This window comes from Cebus imitator, unplaced genomic scaffold, assembly GCF_001604975.1.
Source record: "Cebus imitator isolate Cc_AM_T3 unplaced genomic scaffold, Cebus_imitator-1.0 Scaffold29, whole genome shotgun sequence".
Lineage (NCBI taxonomy): Eukaryota > Metazoa > Chordata > Mammalia > Primates > Cebidae > Cebus > Cebus imitator.
The window spans coordinates 11385036-11391432 of record NW_016107344.1 but is presented as its reverse complement, the minus strand read 5'-3'; positions in this window follow the sequence as shown (position 1 = coordinate 11391432).

Sequence of the window (6397 nt, the reverse complement as noted above, 5' to 3'; positions counted from 1 at the left end):
TTTGTAAAAAATGCAGACACTGGATCCTTGAGCTGAATCCCAGGTGCAGAGACTGGGGAGAGGTGGAGAATCCAAAATCATGCTCAGGTTTCTCCTGAAAAGCGTGTCTTTTCTACAAAATAAATATAAACTCCTGGTTTTAGAAACTCCGTCCTGATGCATGGGAGGAAGAATGTGGCAAACGGAGAGCTAAGAAACCGTCTTGGTAGAGGCTTTGCCCGAGGTGTAGAGGAAGATCCGCAGGTCAGGCAGGATGAAGACCTGCACGCGAGCCTGCCGTCCCTTCTTCCAAAAGCAGAGCAAAGCAACATTCTTCACAGAATTGGAAAAATCTATTTTAGAATTCATATGGAATGAAAAGAGAGCTTAAATAGCCAGGGCAGTCCTAAGCAAAAAGAACATAGCTGAAAGCATCATGTTATCCAACTTCAAACTATATTGCAAAGCTACAGTATTCAAAACAGTATGGAACTGGCACAAACACAGACAGATAGACCAATAGAACAGAATCGATAGCCTAGAAATAAAGTTGCACACCTACAATTTTCTGTTCTTCAGCAAAGTTGACAAAAACAACCATTTGGGAAAGGAGTCCCCTCTTCAGTAAATTGTGCTGGGATAAATAGGTTGCCATATAAAAACGATGGAAACTGGACCCTTTACACCATATACAAAAGTAAACAAGATGGATTAAAACTTAAATGTAAAACGTAAAACTATAAAACCTCTAAAATATAACTTAGGAAATACTATTCTGGATGTAAATCCAGGCAAACATTTCATGATAAAAACTCCAAAAGCAATTTGAAAAAAAAAAAAAAGTGACATGTATAAGCTAATTAAAGTGCTTCTACACAGCAAGACAAACTATCAACAAAGTAAATAGTTTACAGAATAAAAGAAAACATTTGCAAACTATGCATCCAACAAAGTCTAATATCAAGAATTTTATAAGAAACTTTAATTAGCAAGCAAAAAACAATCACTTCATTTAAAAGTGGGCAAAATAAAAGAACATTCTTCAAAAGAAAGTATACATGTGCCCAATAAACACATAAAAATGCTCAACAACACTAATAATTAGAAAAATGGAAATCAAAACCACAATGAGATACCATCTCACACCGAGAATGGTTGTTAGTAAAAAGTCAAAAAATAACTGATGCTGGCAGGGTTGTTGAGAAAAGAGGACACATACATTGATGATGGGGATGTAAGTCAGTTCTCACTAACTAACTTATATATTATGGAAAGCAGTATGGCAATTTCTCAAAGAGCTAAAAACAGTAATATCATTCAATCTAGCATTCCCATTATTAGGTATATACCCAAAGGAATATAAATTGCTCAACCGTATAGACACATGCATGCATATGTTAATCGAAGCACAATTTACAATGGCAAAGACATGGAATCAACCTAAATGCCCATCAATGATAGACTGGATAAAGAAAATATGGTACATATATGCAATGGAGTACTATGCAGCCATAAAAAAGAATGAGATCATGTCCTCATGGATGAAGCTGGAGGCCATTATTCTAAATGAACTAATGCAGGAACAGAAAACCAAATATTGCATGCTTCATTTATAAGTGAGAGCTAAACATGAATGCAAAGAAGGGAGTAGACGTGGATGAAAAGAAGGGAGCAACAGACACCAGGACCTTTCTGAGCATAGTGGTTGGGAGAAGGGAGAGGATCAAAAAACTACTTACTGGGTACTATGCTTATCATCTGGGTAACAAAATAATGTGTACTCCAAATACCCATGATATACAATTTACCTATATAACAAACCTGCACAGGTACTCCTGAACCTAAACTAATAATTTTCAAAAAAACTTGGAAAAGAAATTCTACATGACTTTAGGAAAGCAGGATTTTTCAGTTAAAATATCAGAGTGACCCTTTGCTCTGGCTGATTCATGAGCAGCTGCACAATCTCCCATTGACTTATGCACAGATTCAGCCTGCTATGACTTCCTTGTTGTTATAAACAAGCACAGTGCCTTAAACTAACAAATGGCCACATTATTAAATCGATTGTTCCTAAAGGGGAAAAAATAAAGAATAAAGAAAAAATAAAGTTGCAAAAAAAAAAAAAAAACAATTAAGTTTTGATGGGGACTGCATTAAAAGTCTGTGGTTCACTTTGGAATATTGCCATTTTAACAATATTAAATTTTCCAATTAATAAATATGTGATAATGTTCCACTTATTTAAGTCTTCTTTATAGTTACTTAGTAAAATATTGCAGTTTTCAGTGTAAAAGCCTTATATCTCTTAGTTAAATGTATTTCTAATTATTTTATTCTTTTGATCCTATTATAAAGGGACTTTAAAAATTTCCTTTTTGAATTCTTCATAGCTAGTGTATGCAGCTGATTTTTTTCCTTATAAAGATTTTATTTTATATATTTTATTTTTTAAAGGATTATAATTGACATATAATGATTGTCAATTTTATGGGGTACAATGTGATGTTTGGATACATTGTGTAATGATCAAATCAAGGTTATTAGTATATTCTTTTTTTTTTTTTTTTTTTTTTTTTTTTTTGAGACGGAGTTTCGCTCTTGTTACCCAGACTGGAGTGCCATGGCGCGATCTCGGCTCACCGCAACCTCTGCCTCCCAGGTTCAGGCAATTCTCCTGCCTCAGCCTCCTGAGTCGCTGGGATTACAGGCACACGCCACCATGCCCAGCTAATTTTTTGTATTTTTAGTAGAGACGGGGTTTCACCATGTTGACCAGGATGGTCTCGATCTCTTGACCTCGTGATCCACCCGCCTCGGCCTCCCACAGTGCTGGGATTACAGGCTTGAGCCACCGCGCCGGGCCTGGTTATTAGTATATTCTTATCCTTAAACATTGATCATTTCTTTAATGATCAATTCTTTAAATATTCTTATCTTTAAGTATAAGAATATTTTAAAAAATCTTTTTTTGCCATTTTGAAATATATGTTACTAAGTCCAGTGATCCTATTATGCAATAGAAACACCAGAACCTACTCCTGTCTAACTCAGCTTTGTACCTGTTGATCAATCTGTCTTCATCTCCTCTCCCAACCACCCTCCCCATCCTCTGATAAACATTATTCTACCCCCTTCATCTATGAGAACAACATTTTAGATTCCACATATGAGTGAGAACATGTAGTATTTGTCTTTCTTGGTCTGGCTTATTTACCTTAACCAGACATTAAGTGTCCGGTTAATAATGTGGGACATTATTACTTATAATGTTCCAGAGCTTCATTCATGTTGCCAACAATGACAGAATGGCACTGTTTTTCATAGCTGAATAGTATTCCATTGTGTATATAGAACACATTTTCTTCAAACTGTTCATCTGTTAATGAGCATTTAGGATGATTTTATGTCAAGACTCTTATGAATAGTGCTGCAATAAACATAGGAGTGTAGTTATTTCTTCAACATACCAATTTCATTTCCTTTGGCTACATACCTGGTAATGGTATTCCTGGATCACATGGTAGTTCTATTTTTAATTTTTGAAGAACCTCCATACGTTTTCCACAATTGCTGTTCTAATTTACGCTCCCATCAGCGTAGGTAAGGACTTCCCTTTCTCCACATCCTCACCAACCCTTATTAACTTTTGATTTTTTTATAGCATTCATTGTGACCAGATTAAGGTGATAGCTCATTTTGGTTTCAGTTTGTGTTTCCCTGACGATTAGAGATGTCGGGCATTTATTCCTATATTTGTTCATTTGCATGTCTTCTTTTGAGAAATGTCTATTTGGGTCTTTTGTCCATTTAAAATCAAGTTATTCGTACTTTTGTTGTTGGGTTGTTTGAGTTCCTTATATATATTGGATATTAACCCTTCATCAAATGTGTGATTTCTTATAGTTATAGAAAGAAAGGCAAAATGTGGACGAGGGAGATGGCAAAAGGGAATCCAAATAGTGAGGCTATAACCTTCTCACAACCATAACATAATAGCACCTGGCACAGCACAGGGTGCAAAGTAGGCTCTCTTTTTATAGGTTGTCTCTTTGGTTTATTGACTGTTTCTTTTGTTGTACAGAAGCTTTTTAGTTTGATGTAATCTCATTTAATCTACATTAGATTTTGTTGCTTGTGCTTTTGGGGTTTTATCCAAAAACTTCCTGCCTAGAAGCTTTTCCCCTATGTTTTCTCTTCTACTAGGTTTGCAGTTTCAGGTCTCAATGCCTTCAATTCATTTTGAATTGATTTTTGGATATGGTGAGAAATAAGAATCTAATTTTTTTTCTTCTGCTCATGCCCATTCAGTTTATCCAGCACCATTTTTTGAAGAGATTGCACTTTTCCCATTTTGTGTACTTGGTACCTTTGTTGAAAATCAATAAGCTGTAAATGAGTGGGTTTGTTTCTGGGCTTTCTATTTTGCTCCATTAGTCTATATGTCTGCTTTTATGCCAGTATCTTAGTACTTTGTTTACTATAGCTTTGCAGTGTGTTTTGAAATTGTTTAGTGTGATGCCACCAGGTGTGTTTGAAGACTTCTTTGGCTATTCAAGACTTTTCGTGATTCCATAAACATCTTAGGATTTTTTTTCTGTTTCTTTGGAGATTGTCATTGGTATTTTCATAGAGATTGCATTGAATTTGTGGATAACTTTGTGTAGTATGTACATTTTAACAATGTTTTTACAATTTATAAACATGGAATGTCCATATTTTTCTATATCCTTAATATTTCTTTCATCAATGGTTAATAGTCTTTATTATTGAGATCTTTCACTCTCTTGGATAAATTTTTTCCTATGATTTTTGTTTTCGGTAGCTCCAGTGTAAAACAGAATTACTTTCTGGATTCCTTTTTCAGATAATTTGCTATTTGCTTTTAGAAATGCATCTGATTTTTGTATGTTGATTTTGTACCCTGTGACTTCAATGAATTTATTTATTAGGTATAATAGTTTTTGGTGGAATCTATAAGGTTTTCTATACATAAGATCAAATCTATAAACAGGGATAACCTGACTTCCTCCATTTAAGTTTGGATGTCTTTCATTTCTTCCTCTTGCCTGATTGCTCTAGCTAGAACTTACAAGTGATTTTTTGTGTGTTGGTCTTCTCTCTTGCAACATTGCTGAATTTGTTAATTAGCTCTAATAAGTTTTGGTATCCATTCCTTAGAATTTTCTCTATGTAATGCAATGTCATCTGTAAAGACAGTTTTACTTTTTCTTTTCTAAATTGGATACTTTTTTTTTAATTCTAACTGCTCTGTGTAAAACTACCATTACAAAGTTGAAAAGAGGTGAGAACAGAGGACCCACTTGTCTTGCTTACAATTTTAGGGTAAAGTTTTCCTCCATTTGATTATAGTGCTAGTTATGAGTTTTTAAATAAGCACCCTTATAATATTGAGAAAGAATCTGCCTATTGCTAGTTTTCTGAGTGGGTTTTTTCATGAAAGAGTGTTTGATTTTGCCAATTTTTTGAGAAAATGTCAAACTAGTCAAGATGATTATATATATATATTTAAATTTTAATATTTTAAATTTTTTCTTTTATTCTAGTAATATGGTTTATTACATTGATTTTATTCATTCCAGGAATAAATCTCATTTGGTCATATTATTTTTTATGCAGCTATACTTAGTTTGCAAATTTTCATTGAGAATGTTTTGCATCTATATTCATAAGGAATTTTTGTTTGTAATTTTCTTTTCTTATGTATTTGACTTAGTATTAGAGTAATGCTGGCCGACTAGAATGAGTTAAAAAGAGTTCTATTTATTTTTTGGAACAGTTTATTTAGGATTTGTGATAATTCTTTAAATGTTTAAAGGATAATTCTCCTTTAAGCCTCCTAACAAAGGAAATCTAGTCCTCAGATTTCCTTTGTTAGGAGTTTTCTGTTCTCTGCTTTTATTTGAGACCTAGGGGCACATATGCAGGTTTGTTACACAAGCATATTGCATGACACTGAGGTTTGGAGTATAGATCTGGTCACCTAGTTATGAGAATAATACCCAATAGGTGGTTTTTCAAATTACATCACTTTCCCTCCTTCCACCCTCTAGTATTCCATAGTGTCTATTGTTCCCATATTTATGTTTATTTCTTTTCAATGTTTTGCTCCCACTTATAACTGAGAATGGGCAGCATTTGGCTTTCTGTTTCTGCATTAACTTGCATAGGATTATGGCCGCCAGCTGCATCTGTGTTGCTGCAAAAAACATGATTTTATTCATTTTTATGGCTGCATAGTATTCCACTGTGTACATTTTCTTTATCCAGTCCATCATTGATGGGCACCTATGCTGATTCCATATCTTTGCTGTTGTAAATAGCATGGTGATGAACATGCAGAGTGCATGTGCCATTTATTGATTTATTTTCCTTTGGTTATATTATCAGTAATGGG